The sequence below is a fragment of the Pantherophis guttatus genome, chromosome 1 (genome assembly GCF_059756535.1).
Source record: "Pantherophis guttatus breed Tessera chromosome 1, ASM5975653v1, whole genome shotgun sequence".
In the NCBI taxonomy this organism is placed as follows: domain Eukaryota; kingdom Metazoa; phylum Chordata; class Lepidosauria; order Squamata; family Colubridae; genus Pantherophis; species Pantherophis guttatus.
The window spans coordinates 16295771-16311604 of NC_142063.1; positions in this window are offsets into that span (position 1 = coordinate 16295771).

The window sequence follows — 15834 nt, forward strand, 5'->3', positions numbered from 1 at the left end:
GAACGTATCTTTTTTTTTATGTACACTGAGAGCATATGCACCAAGACAAATTCCTTGTCTGTCCAATCATACTTGGCCAATAAAAAAATCTATTCTATTCTATTCTATTCTATTCTATTCTATTCTATTCTATTCTATTCTATTCTATTCTATTCTATTCCATTCCATTCCATTCCATTCCATTCCATTCCATTCCATTCCATTCCATTCTTTATTTGCTGTAAACTACATTGGAAATAACTGATTAAAGCAGGGTATAAATTCAAGGGTCACACCATCTATAGAGCCCTTTAAACAGCCATAAAGTTAAAGTAAGGTTCAACATACAGTCTGGAATTTACAGTATAGGACATACAACTACAAATATGTATTTAAATATATCAAGGTAAAATCAATGGGGGTAAAATTGCTTGATTATAGACGGTGTTTCAGAAATGCTGAGTTTTCTCTTGATTTAGTGTTCTATTATTAATGATCCCCTCTGATTAAAAAAAAATACCATCCTAATCCACTATTTCTAAAATGTGGCAACTTTAAGACATGTGGACTTCTGGGAGTTAAATACTGGATATTGAAATCTGTATGTCTTAAAGTTGTCATGTTTGAGAAACACTGCCCTAATCCAACAATACCAGCTGCTCAGTGGTGAAATCCTAATTTTTTTACTACCAGTTCTATGGGTATGGCTTGGTGGGCATGGTGTGGCTTGGTGGGCATGGCTTGGTGGGCATGGCAGAAGGATACTGCAAAATCTCCATTCTCACCCCACTCCAGGGGAAGGATACTGCAAAATCCCCATTCTCTCTCTACTCCTGGGGGAAGGATATTGCAAAATCTTCATTCCCACCGCACTCTGGGGCCAGCCAGAGGTGGCATTTGCCGGTTCTCCGAACTACTCGAAATTTCCGCTACCAGTTCTCCGAACTGCTCAAAATTTCTGCTACCAGTTCTCCAGAACCTGTCAGAACCTGCTGGATTTCACCCCTGCAGCTGCTCCATTTGCAATACAGGTAGTAATCCTTGACTTACAACTCTAATGCAGCCCAGAATTTCGGCGATAAGTCATGACAGTTGTAAATTGGGACACCCATCTGACCAGACTTGATTTTATGACTTTTTTGTGATGGTTATTAAGCAAACATAGCAGCTCTTAAGTAAATTCATATATCCCTATGGGTGTTTTTTGCTGGCAATCCACCAAAAGTCCGGAAATTGGCAAAAAATGTTGTAAATTTCAGTCATGTGACTATAGCACGCTGCAATCAGCTCTAAAAGTTATCTGGTTGCCAGGCACCCAAAATACAGTCATGTGACCGTACGATATGTACAGTTGTCTGAAATCTGGAACCAGGTTGTAAGTGATCTGTCCCCGTCCACACACACACACAAACACAGCCAGCCGAGGGTTAAGAAAGTACTTGGCACGCACACAGGTCGTTATCTCAAACTTGGCAGCAATATAATCACCGTCTGCCAAGAGCTTTTACTGCAACAGATAACATAAATTACATTCGCATTGCAAATAGTCCAGCAAAAACAATATCCCTTTCGGCAGCTTCAGACGTTGTTCAAGTGACTAGCCAAAGTTCGTTTTTGTTCGTCACGGAGTTTTACCAGCCACCACCCTCTCTTATATAGTCTCTGGGGTGTGGTCCAGTGACTCAGTTCTAATCCCTAGCATGCCTCCTTAACTGCTGCAACCGTTTATCACGCCTTCGTTGGCGTGCATCCAGGAATGACGGCTCTCCTTCTTCGCTCTCATCCGAGACACCTGGCTCCTGGCTAATCTCCTCTCCCTCGGCCGGCACCTGAGACAGTGCCAGAGGGGAGGGGCCTGGAGAGGGAGGCCTGGCTGACTCCTCTTCCTCATGTTCAGAGCTTTCTTCCTCCGATGAGATAGGCTCAGAGGGCGGGGCCACAACAGTAAGTAGCTTTTGGAAGGTCCGTCATAGTTTCGAACAGTCACTAAACAACCAGTTGTTAAACAAGAACTACAAGTCATACTTGATTTACAACCACAATCGAGCCCAAAATTTTCATTGATAAGGTAGCTAAGTGAGTTTTGTCCCACATTAGGACTTTTCTTGCCACAGTTGCTAAGTGATCGCTGCAGTTGTAAAGTTAATAACACGATTGTTAAGCGAATCTGGCTTCCCCATTGACTTTGCTTGTCAGAAGGTCTCAAAAGGTGATCACCTTATCTTGGGACACTGCAACCGTCATAAATACGTGACTGTGGCCAAACATCTGAATTTTGATCATGTGACCATGGGGATGCTGCAATGGTCATAAGTGTGAAAAACAGTCATATTTCACTTTTTTAGTGGCATTGTAATGGCAAACGGTCACTAAATGAATGGTTGTAAGTCGAGGATTACTTTTACTTGTAATTTCAACAATTTGTTCCATTAAAGTTAATAGTATTTATAATCAGTGCATTTCTCCCCTCTGGTGCCACAATCGTGCTTATTAATTAAAAATAAAAGGATTTTGTTTCTTTCCCACAAAACTAGGAAATCAAAGTAAAGGAGACATAGCCTTCTGTTCAGCTTCTATTTGGAGAGGATCCTTTTAGCCATAGTAGATAATAAATAGTAATAGCTTTAATGAAGAATATAAGAAAGAGTTTTAGGCAATGTGCAAATGTACGCATCCATATCCAGTCTGCCTTCTTAGAGGAATGGAGTAGCATAGAAAGCATATCGATATATACAGAACATTTAAACAACATACAACATACAACATCCAGTGGTCTTCTGGTTGCGCTTCAAGGTGTTGGTTACCACCTTTAAAGCGCTCCATGACATGGGACCTGAGTATTTGTGGGACCGCTTTCTGCCGTCGATAGCCTCCCACCGACCAGTACACTCCCACAGAGAGGGACTCCTCAGGGTGCCGTCAGCCAGGCAATGTTGGCTGGCGACCCCCAGGGGGAGGGCCTTCTCTGTGGCAGCTCCTGCCCTCTGGAATGATTTGCCCCCGGAGATACGAAGGATATCGGATCTCCGGGCCTTTCGCCGTGCCCTAAAATCTTTTCTTTTCCATCAAGCAGGGCTGGCGTGAAACCCCCCCCACCCTTTTTTTAGCTTTTTAAATTGTCAATGGGTTTTAGTTTGAATGTTTTAAATTTTGGGCCAAAGTCATGTAATTCTTTTAAAAATTGTAAATTTTGTATTGGTATGTCTTTTAGTTCTGGCTGTGCACCGCCCTGAGTCCACCAGGAGAAGGGCGGTATACAAATTGAATAAAATAAAATAAAATAAAATAAATAAATAAATAAATAAATAAATAAATAAATAAATACTTAGTTAACTCTCTCATTTTCTGAGTTTGTAAAATTTGTTTAACTGGGAATTAAAAAAAATAGTTGAGGCTTCAAAACACCAGGTGGCATAAAAATAAAATCAAGGTAAATATTAACTTCATATGTTGTGGGAATAAATCTGCTCAGTCTTTGCCTAACCTGGCTAATTGTGTTGTGTGAATGTAGTCCCGCATATCCACATCAGTGTGAGTGGAACACTGCATTTCCCCCACTTTCCAAGCAGATACCCTATTAGGATTTCGACAAGTCAAGAATCTCTTTTAAATCTCAGAATTTTCACTGGGATTCTTCGGCAATTCCTTAATATTACATGAAGCGAAGTCCGGAACGCAGGAAATCTTAACTCTGTGTGAACTAAAGCACTTTGATCCTGGTTCGCTCTTCAACTCAGCCCCAAAGTCCTCATATTCTTTGAGCCTCCATATATATATGTGGTATGGGGACGCGGTGGCTCAGTGGCTGAGATGCTGAGCTTGTTGATCGAAAGGTCGGCAGTTCAGCGGTTCGAATCCCTAGTGCCGCGTAATGGGGTGAGCTCTCATTACTTGTCCCAGCTTCTGCCAACCTAGCAGTTCTAAAGCTTGTAAAAAATGCAAGTAGAAAAATAGGGACCACTTTGGTGGGAAGGTAACAGTGTTCTGTGCGCCTTCGGCTTTTAGTCATGCCAGCCATGTAACCATGGAGACGTCTTCGGACAGAGCTGGCTCTTCAGCTTTGAAACGGAAATGAGCACCACCCCTTAGAGTCGGAAACGACTAGCACATATGTGCGAGGGGAATCTTTACCTTTACCTTTATATATATGTGGTACATAATGGGCTGAATTTATATAAGCCGAACTAAAATGTGGTTGTGTTGTTTGCTGATCAAGGTGTGCTGAGGAACCCAGCTACTGGCTTAAGAAGGTTGTGTGAATCGGACCATTGTATCAAGTGACATGAGTTTGGGTTTTGTTACAAGAATAGAGGAATTGTATGTTGGGACTGCCTTCAGTATGTTGCCTAAGCCAAGCCATTGGGCTCACATATCATGCAAACCAGTGTGAAATCCAAATTTTTTTTACTACCAGTTCTGTGGGTGTGGCTTGGTGGGCGTGGCAGGGGAAGTATACTGCAAGCCTCCCTGCAGCCCCTGGGAGCCAAAACAGTTGCAGGAAAAAAGGCATTTTTCCCTCACTCGAGTATAAGATGAGGGGGGCTTTTTTCAGCATAAAAAAATGTGCTGAAAAACTTGGCTTATACTCGAGTATATACTGTTGAGTCCTCGCACTTACGACTAAGTTCTCACACTTACAACACGCGTCCCTGATAGGCCAAGACGCATTTGCTGGCGGGAGAATACTGTCTTCCCATTGGTTACTTAGTTTGACAGCTACAGTATAAATAGCTGTCAAACGCCTAAGTTACTGCTCTGTTTCTCATTAGCTTCTACAGCTGTTGTTAGCAATAAAGAGTTCCTGTTTGATCTTAATCTAGTCTCGCCTCAGTTAATGGACCCCAGGTCGCCCTACAGAGCATATACGGTATAAACTGACTCAATCCAGAGTTTCTGAGTCAGGGGTTGGCAACCTATGGCCCATGGGCTGGTTGTGGCCCACCACCTGAAATCATCTGGCCTCTAATCCCAAACAGAAATGTATTTACCTCACACGAGAGAAGGAGAGAGGGCTCACTCACGGCTTCACCAGCCAGCTCAGCAAAGCCAGAACAGCAAGTGTCCAAGATATGGTGGTGGCATAGATTTTGTGGTGGCCCTTAAGCAGAGGGTTGGTGACACTAGATCTAGGCCAGTGATGGCTAAACTTTTTGCTGTCGCGTGCCAAAAGCGGGGGAGCACGGGGAGGTTGCCGACATGTGTGCCCACACCCATAATTCAATGCGCCCCGCCCCTGTGCATGTGCTTTTAGCATGTGATGGCACAGTGGGCCTGGTAGGCCCGTTTTTCACCCTCCCCAGGCTCCAAAGGCTTTCTAGGAGCCTGGGGAGGGCGAAAACTGCCTTCCCCACCCCCGCAGAGGCCCTCCGGCGGCTGGAAACAGCCCATTTCCCAACTTCCGAAAGGCCCAAAAATCAGCTGGCCGGCACAAATATGCAAGCTGGAGCTGAGCTATGGCAAAGCTTGCGTGCCCACTGATATGACTCCGTGTGCCACCTGTGGCACCCATGCCATAGGTTCGCCATCACGGATCTAGGCAATCTACAAGGAATAGTATAATACACAGCAGTAAAAATAGCTCTTTTTTACGTTTGCAACCTTATATTTGTTAATTCCCTTCCTCTTATCCATAGACTGAAATTTGGTCCTCATCTTATGACTGTAGTTGAGTTTAATTGTAGTTGTAAGTCATGACGGTCGTAAAGAAGGTCATCATATGACTGATTTGATTTTATGACCTTTTGGCGGCACGTGTTAAGTGAACGTGGCAGTCGTAAAGCGAACACAACTGTCATTAAGGAAGCCCATATGTTCACTACAAGCCAGTTTTGACTGAAAACCAGAAATAAACGCCGGTTTCTATGAAAAACATCATAAATCGCATTCACATGACCCCAGGATGCTGAAAATGGTTGCTGAGCCCCCCCCTTCCAAATACAGTCAGATGACTGTGCAGAGGGGCCTGGCCATTGGAACTTTGGAACTGGATCATGAGTAGCTTTTGGGGGGGAATCTGTCATAAGTTTGAATGATTGCTAAGCGCCTGGTTGGTAAGTCAAGGACTATTTGTATATAAAGCAGAACGAGTGTGTCTCTGTGTGTGTGTGTACGTTTCCAAGTTGATAAGCAGACTTCTTCAAAGTTTCCTCTTACAAATTGTTAAGTTTTTGCAGCTTGTCAGAATGAATAACACCGTGGAGGTGTTTTCTCTCCTTTCCAAATTTGATCACAGCTACGCACAGCCGCCTGCTCTCCCTGATAGATTCCTGGGTGGCTGACGGATCCACTATCCTTGGAGAACAAGAGAGCCAGATTCCCTGGAGAAAAATGTGTGTTTACAAGAGCTGGAAAGGAAACTGATGCAACCACCAGCCTCAGGTTACATGTGAGTTGATGGCAAAGCACCAGAAGGGCTATGAGAGTCTAGCAGAGGTCAGGCCCCCTCCCCTCTCTTGAGCCCCCCAGGTAGGCTAAGAGGTCTTAGGCTGCTTCTCCTGTTCCTACGTTCAGCAAAATCCAGGATGAGATTTCCTGCCGTAGGATTAAAAGCCAAGAGATTAGTTCTGATTATGGAAACGAGTTGTTTTTATGGGTGACCTCAAATATAAAAATACAACCCTCATTTTTCCCGTCCTCTTGCTGGGGCACTGAAAGTGACATATGACCGTTTTTCATCCTTATGACCATTGCAGCATCTCCATGATCATGTGATCAAAAGGTCGCATTATCCCAGGGTCATGTGATCACCTTTTTCGACCTTCTGGTCCTGAGCTTCATTTTCAGCCGGAACGGCCTCCTGCAACCCTCTGCAAGGCAAAACAGAGCTCGGGAGGGCTGCACGTGACCCTCCTGAGCTCCGTTTTCCCTGGCAGAGGGTTGTAGGAGGCTTCGCGGCCGAAAACTGAGCTCGGGAGCCCGTTTTCATTGGCTGAATGCTTGGGCTGCCACAGGCACCCGAGGTTAAACACAACCTGATGCAGCCCTCAATGAAATTGAGTTTGACACCCGTGCCTTAAGGCAATGGGTCCTTTTGGCCACCAAAGACCAGTTCTGTGGAGATTGGGGTGGTTTTTTTTGTGGTCTGGAGATGGTGTGGTTTTGCATGCTGCCTGCATCCTGCGGATGAGGTTTCACTTGCTTGCCGTGGCCCAGTTGCTGGTATGTTGTGGATCGGTGCCGGTCCACAGACCGGGGATTGGGGACCCCTGGTTGTAAATCGAGGGCGACCTGTTCTAGGGTAAATTGTATGTCCAAATTATCTAAGCCAGTGTTTCTCACTCTTGGCAACTTTAAAACGTACGTGTGTACTTCAACTCCCAGAACTCTCCAGCCAGTATGGCTGGATGAGGAATTCTGGGAGTTGAAGTACACATGTCTTAAAGTTGATAAGTCTTTCTCAATTTAGTGTTTCTCAAAAGTTGTTTCTCAAAAGTTGCTAAGTGTTTCTCAACACTGATCTGAACCACGGAATTCAAATTTTTTTTACTACCGGTTCTGTGGGCGTGGCTTGGTGGGCATGGTGTGGCTTGGTGGGTGTGGCAAGGGAAGGATACTGCAAAATCTCCATTCCCACCCCACTCCTGGGGGAACGATACTGCAAAATCACCATTCCCACCCCACTCTGGGGCCAGCCAGAGGTGGTATTTGCCGGCTCTCCGAACTACTCAAAATTTCCGCTACCAGTTCTCCAGAACCTGTCAGAACCTGCTAGATTTCGCTCCTGATCTGAACTATAGCTTCATGATTACCCAGTTCCAGCTAGTATCCTGAATTGGCTTCATCTAGTGGTGAACGGCATGTGGCACAACATATAGTAAAAAAAACCTGCCAATTACTCCCCTGACTGGTACTGTAGGATGTACAAACCCCAGGAGACAGATTGGTATGAAGAGCCCAGACAGAATCATGTGCCAAAGACAACTTGGGCACATGATTTTTTTTTCAGAATTAGCTTCTCAATTTCCCTGGGGTGGAAGAAACCCAGCTTCTACCACCAACGCAAGAGACAGAATGGGCATCCAGGGGCGCTTTTGTGTTGACTGAAGGGTCTGGGTTTCTTCCTGTGCTGGGGTGGAAGAAGGTTATTGGAAAGGGCAAAGCTGGGATCAGCTGGATAGTGGAATACTCAGGCCTGAGGATATCCACATTCGAAAAGAGGATGCAGACTGGTGTATTTTGGCCAGGCTGAATTGTTGCAAATTTAGGAATAGGGTAATATAATTAAAGTGGAAATGCAGGATGGTAATCTCACTCCAGTGGGAAAAAGAGTTTCTGAATCAGCTCTGTGCCTGCTTTTGAATTCCTTCCCAGGGACTGAACGTAGGAATTCCCAGTGCTTGATTTGTTAAGCCGAATATTTCCCATTTCATTACCGCCTGAATAATCGGAAACCCCAACTATAAATACAGGATTAACTGTCCGTATCTAAATTGAATGGATGTTTTCTTGCCAGTTATCCTCACCAAGTCTTGAAGAAAAACATCGATGCTGATTATAAAATTTCCCTGTGCAAAATTGAAAACTTCCTCTTCTATTTTCCTCTCCTAGTTTAATGAAAAGAAGGACTAGGGGATACATGATAGCAGTGTTCCACCTGCCACAAAGAAGAGGGAGTCAAGCTATTCTCCAAAGCACCTGAAGGCAGGATAAGAAGCAATGGATGCAAACTCATCAAGGAGAGAAGCAACCTAGAATTAAGGAGAAATTTCCTGACAGTTAGAACAATTAATCAGTGGAATAACTTGCCTCCAGAAGTTGTGAATGCTCCAACACTGGAAATTTTTAAGATGTTGGATAACCATTTGTCTGAAGTGGTGTAGGGTTTTCTGCCTGCGCAGGGGTTTGGACTAGAAGACCTCCAAGGTCCCTTCCAACTCTGTTATTCTATTCTATTCTATCGCAGACCTATCCAGTTGTTAAGATCTGTGGCCTTGGGAGGGAGGGGAGGGGTTTCCTTTTAAAGATGCACCAGGTGTCTATAGAGATACTTAATCATCCAGGTCATGGTTGTCCCGAAGATGCTTTTCCAAAAGACAACTGGACTTTCTTGGGGTTTTTTTCTTGAAAACATTTCACTTTTCATCCAAGAAGTTTCTCCAGTTCAATTTAAGGGAAAAAAAACAAGTCAAGTTGCTTTTTGGAAAAGCCCCTTTAAAATGCACCAAGAAGATTTAGAAAAAATATATATTTTAGTACTTTGATGTTATATATGTTGATGGCAGCAAGATGACTTTGTGCTTAAAAATGGAAGGACACTTTGATTCCCACAATGGATGAATGGCTGCAAAAGTTGATACGAGTTAGCAGAGATGGCTAAATTGACTGATCTGATTACAGAAAAGAACACAATTAATGTTGTTTCTACCTGTAAACTGCTTTTGGATTTTTTATATATATACGACATATAGGTAGTCTTTAACTTACAATCGTTTTAGTTACAACAGCACTGAAAAATGTGACTTATGACCAAGCCTTGTACTTATGACCTTTGCAGCATCCCCATGATCACCCATGTCATTGTTGGAATGACTCTAGGTGGCTTTTTGAATAACGCATCCATGCAGTTCGGGGAATGTCTCTTTTGAGTTGAGTTCAACTTTGGCAATGTCAGAGACATGGATGTGCAGTTTTATTGGCAACACTGTGGAAACGGCATGCAGTTGCCTTTTTTCAGGGTATTCTTGGACTTGTTACAGCACAGTATTGAGATCTTCTGGTGCAAGGGGTAGCATAAAATAAATAAATAAATAAATAAATAAATAAATAAATAAATAAATAAATAAATATTGATGTACAGAATGTTTTGATTTGCGGTGGCTCAGTGGCTAAGATGCTGAGCTTGTTGATCAAAAGGTCGGCAGTCCAGCGGTTCGAATACCTAGTGCTGCGTAATGGGGTGAGCTCCCGTTACTTGTCCCAGCTTCTGCCAACCTAGCAGTTCGAAAGCACGTAAAAAATGCAAGTAGTAAAATAGGGACCATCTTTGGTGGGAAGATAACAGCGTTCCGTGCGCCTTTGGCGTTTAGTCATGCCGGTCACATGACCATGGATACGTCTTCGGACAGCGTTGGCTCTTTGGTTTTGAAACGGCGATGAGCACCGTCCCCTAGAATCGGAAACGACTAGCACATATGTGTGAGGGGAACCTTTACCTTATCTTTTATAGATTCTACTTATATAAAACACCACAGAGCAAACAAAGGGCACAGTCACCATGTGCTTTACTGTTCAACTATATAACTGTAACAGGAAACTGGAAACTATTCAGAACAAGAGCATAGAGTATATACCATAGATCCAAACTTGTAAATACTGCCATCTACTGGCTGACTACTCCTGTAGTTGTTGCATAGAAATACATTTCAACAATGAATTCCAACAGAGTCCTCAATTTATAACTCCACCTGAGACCAGATTTCCACTGCAAAGCAAGAGAGCTGGCCAGTGAATTACACCTGATTTTACATTTATTTTTGCCACAGCTGTTAAGCAAATCACTGCAGTTGTTAACGTTAATCATGCAGTTGTTAAGCAAATCCAACTCCTCCCCCCCCCGTTGATTTTGTTTCTCACAAGCTTCTGGGAAGGTTGCAAATGATGATCACATGACCCCAGGGCACTGCAACCATCATAAGTACATGCTGGTTGCCAAGCGGCTGAATTTTAATCATGTGATCATGATAACCTGGGGATACCACAATGGTTGTAAATGTAAGGACGGATCATAAGTCACTTTCTTCAGTACTATTGTAGAGTAGAATAGAATAGAATTCTTTATTGGCCAAGTGTGATTGGACACACAAGGAATTTGTCTTTGGTGCATACGCTCTCAGTGTACATAAAAGAAAAGATAACGTTCATCAAGAATCATAAGGTACAACACTTAATGATAGTCAGAGGGAACAAATAAGCAATCAAATCATATTAGGAAACAGTCAATATAAATCATAAGGATACCAGCAACAAGGTTACAGTCATGCAGTCATAAGTGGGAGGAGATGGGTGATAGGAACGATGAGAAGATTAATAGTAATGCAGACTTAATAACTAGTTTGACAGTGTTAAGGGAATTATTTGTTTAGCAGAGTGATGGCGAAACTGTCCTTGTGTCTAGTTGTTCTGGTGTGCAGTGCTCCATAGCATCGTTTTGAGGGTAGGAGTTGAAACAGTTTATGTCCAGGATGCGAGGGGTCTGTAAATATTTTCACAGTCCTCTTTTTGACTCGTGCAGTATACAGGTCCTCAATGGAACTTTGTAACTTTGAGTAGTCACTAAGCAAATGTTTGTAAGTCAAGGACTACCTGTAAACCTGTTTAAAGAAGGGCCTAACATGACTGTCATAGAATGTCGAGTTACAGAGAATACACCTTGCATTCAATTCAAGAGAATCCAAGACCTCGGTGGCTTTCGCTGTGCCCTTAAAACCTTCTTTTTCCAGCAAGCCGGGCTGGCCTAAGACTTTTAAAAATGTTTTTAATTGTTTGTTATTGTTTTTAATCATGGGGCCAAATTTATATATATCTTTTTAATTGTATTTTAATGTTTGTAGTGTATGTTTTTACTTGGCTGTTCACCGCCCTGAGTCCTCAGGGAGAAGGGCGGTATACAAATTTAAAAATAAATAAATAAATAAATAAATTCGTAGCATAGCCGACTAAACATGAATAAGATTGTGGCGTTCAGCTGCCACTTTGGTTCTGAAAGCGCTGAGTTTCCTGTTCTCTCGGTCAGTAGTATCTATATTTATCCATTTTTTCTTTCTGCTTTTCTGCTCGAAGCATGATAAGGAAAGCAAAAAAAGGACAACGTACTTTTGGTGCCCAGAAATGAGAGGTGGAAATAACTTGATTTAAGGGTATGTGATAAAATAGGAAGAGAAAGGCACAAGAATGAAGGGTGTGGCTTTGTGTACAAAAAAGCCCTAGTAAAATGAAATTCATTGGTGGGTGGGTCACAAAGAGAGAATGAATAAGATTCAAACTGCAGCCCCGAAAGGAAGAATGATTTGGTCGAGACTGAGAAAATTGTGGTTAGATGAACATGCCGAGTTCCTCAGAAGAAGAGAGGTGAGAAGAACAACAGGAAACGTATGGAAGCATGGAGAGGAAGATCGGCGGCGAGTAAATTGTGGTGGTGTAAACTTGATTTAGCTAGATTTATCATTTCCCTGATTTGCTATTGCTGTCCTTTCAATAGCTATGAACACGTTCCAAGAAAAAAAATGAATAAAACGCTAGCCAAAAAAAGAGAAACCTGTGTGTGTGTGCGTGTGCGTGCAGCATTATCAAAGCCCTTTGAAGTAATTTGTGACAATATTTCTTCTCCTCAGCAACTTTTTCAGATGTATGGATATGCCTGGGGAATTCTGGGAGTTGAAGTTCACACATTAAGAAGTTGCTGTGCTTGTGTTGTGGCCCGCCAGCGGCCTGCGCGAATTGTTGATGATCCCGACGACGAGGAGGCTGGTGTGGTGTCGCACCAGCAGCCTGTGCAGCCGGCGCTCGAGTCGGACAGCGAGGAGGCTGAAGAAGATGTGGTACCAGAGGCAGGGATTCAGCCAGGGCCTTCAGAACCTCCAGAGGCTCCTTTAAGTGAAGAGGATGACGTGGAGGAGCCTCCTCTCAATGCACGAGCACGCAGAACTGCAGGAGTGGTTACTCAGGAGGAGGTCTCCTCGAGAGTAAGGCTTGGGGCTAATTGGCTACTCCCTTAGTCTATTTAAGTTTGCACACAGCCTGTAAAAAGCTGCAGGAAACAACGTGTGTTCGTCCGTTGATCATTGAGTTTGAATTTTCTCCGCAAACCTAGCTTCTGGGCTTTCTGCCAACTCTAGTAAGACTCTATCTTATCTGTGGAATTTCTGGCAGGTTGTTAAGAACATTTTTATTAACAGCCTGCATTTGCAAAAGACGGCGTTTTGAAGTAAACTGAGTTTTGTTCAAAGTTTGTGTGTGCTACATTCTTTGGGATCCGTAGCTGGGACAGAACAGCTTGACGTACCTCCTCAGAATTATTTATGACTTGGGTTCAAAGTTATGATGGCTGCCGGGGGGAGGGGGGGGCTGTGGTCACATGATCTCTTTTGGGGCACCTGGAAACCAGCCCACATTTTTACAGTCATTTGCAGCATCCCACTGTCACCCGGGACCACAATATACGACAATTTTTTTTGCTGGTCACCGGCATTTATTTACTTCTGATTTCCAGTAGAAGTTTGCCCATTGGGGAAAATGTGTTTTGCTTAACGACTGCCATATTTGCTTAATGACCACTGCAAGAGATTGTAAAATCAGGCAAGGTAACTTGGTGATCTTCTTAACAACCACTGCGTTTTACAACTGTTCTTCCAGATTACATTACCGTCGCAAGTCAAGGACTATCCGTACAGGTAGTCCTCGATTTACAACACTTCATTCAGTGATTGTTCGAAGTTACAACAGCACTGAAAAAAGTGACATTACCATTTTTCACACTTATGACTGTTGCAGCATCCCCATGTTCATGTGATCAAAATTCAGATGCTTGGCAACTGACTCATACTTACGACTTGCATTGTCCGGGGATCTTTTGCAACCTTCTGATAGGCAAAGTCAACGGCGAAGCCAGATTGACTTAACAACCGTGCGACTAACTCAACAACGGCAGTGATTCACTTAACAACCGTGGCAAGAAAGGTTGTAAAACGGAGGAAAACTCTGTTAACCAATGTCTCACTTAGCAACGGAAATTTGGGGGTCAATTGAGGCCATAAGTTAAGGGCTACCTGTATATGAACCGTGGTGGTGCACTGGTTAGAATGCAAGCTAATTCTGCTGACTGCCAGCCAGGGGTTCGATTCTGACCGGCTCAAGGTTGATTCATCCTTCCATCCTTCTGAGCAGGAGTGAAATGCTCCCGGTTCGGACCGGATCGCCCGATCCAGTAGTGATGATGGCAGGTGGTTCGGAGAACGGGTAGCAAAAATCCCTGCAACTCCCCCCCCCATGCCCAGCTGAGCTGCACAATCATCAGAGGCTTTTTTTTTTTACTTTTAAAAGCATTTTTTCTACAACCTCTTCCAACAAAAAAGCCTTTTTTAAAAGTTTAAAAAAAGTCTCTGATGATCGCACACCTCAGCTGGGATCGTCAGAGGCTTTTCAAAGCATTTTTTCTGCAACCTCTTGGCCGAAGAGGTGGTAAAAAAAATGCTTTGAAAAGTCTCTGACGATCCCAGCTGAGTTGCCTGATCAGCAGAGGCTTTTCTTTTCTTTTTCTTTTTTTATTGAAAAGTTTTATAAGAAATACAAGCATTTTCTCCCCACACCCTTTCCCCCTCCCCTCCTTCCCCCCCCCTCCCTAGACTTCCCAGAACAAGCACAGGGTATAGCATTCACAAACATAAAGCTAAAATATGCTAACAAATTATTGCATTCATATTCTCCCTAAATCTTTAACTCCTTATAACTCAAAAACTATAAACATAAACTACTTAAAAATATTTCATTCATAAGCTATATGAATCTTATTGTTCGGATACTTTTTTTGCATATAGTCAATCCATCTTCTCCATTCTGATATGTATCTTTCATTCAAAGCCTTAGAAAAAATGCTTTGAAAAGTTTAAAAAAAAAAAAAGTTGGCCACGCCCACCCAGTCACATTACACCCACCAGCACCAAGCCACGCCCACAGAACCGGTAGTAACAAATCTAACATTTCACCCCTGCTTCTGAGGTGGGTAAAATGAGGACCCAGATTGTTGGGGGCAAGAGGCTGACTCTGTAAATCCCTTAGAGAGGACTGTAAAGCGGTATAGAAGAGCCTGGTGGTGCAGTGAACTAAACTACTGTTAAAGTAGTATTTAGCTGCCAGCTGCCTGCAATTACTGCGAGTTCAATTCTCACCAGGCTCAAGGTTGACTCAGCCTTCCATCCTTCCGAGGTAGGTAAATTGAGGACCCGGATTGTGGGGGCAATAAGCTGACTTTGTATAAAATAGAACACCGCTCGGGGGGGCCAAAAAGGGCGGCATATAAATCGAAGTAATAAATAAATAAATAAATAAATAAATAAATAAATAAATAAATAAATAAATAAATAATAAATATAGAAGTCTATTGCTATTGCTATAAGCCCCAATTAGAAGCTTCCTTACACCGCTAGCATTAAAGGACTAGATGAATAAATCCATCTTTTCCGGGCATCAAAAACTTAACTAAAGCTTAATTAAAGGAGTGGAAAAATCAATTATTTACCAATGCATTTGAAAATAATAAATAAAATTAATGAGTGTGCGGAATCAGATCGATTAACTAGATTGATCAATGGTAAAAAAGATTCAGAATTTTATAACAATTGGAAATTACGGTACGATTCGGTCCAGAAAAGGTGGGATAGAATAGATATATGATGATGTATATATATGATGACAAGTATGTATGTATAAAGGAATGACTTTATATTTATGGACAATGTACTCACATTACACCATGGTGGCAGGATTGTATATTTCATTTGTGTATTGGTGCACAGAATATATTAATAAAAATTATTTTTTTAAAAAAAACTTAATTAAAGCTGAGCGGAGCTTCACTGGGAACAGCAGCTCCGAGGGCTGCTGAGCGCATCATCGTCGCATATGAACATGTGAATGAATTTTTTAAATGTTATCTAATTCTGGGTTTTATGTAATTGACCAAACTAAGTAATAATTTTAATTAGCAATTTTATGATGTTTGTGTGTCTATATTTTTCTTTCTTTTTTTTTATTGCAAAAGTTTTACAATTACATTTTCACCCCTTTTTCCCCCCCGCACCTCCCCCCCCAAACTTCCCATCCTCCCTAACCCTCCCTAACCCTCCCCTCCCCCCAGACTTC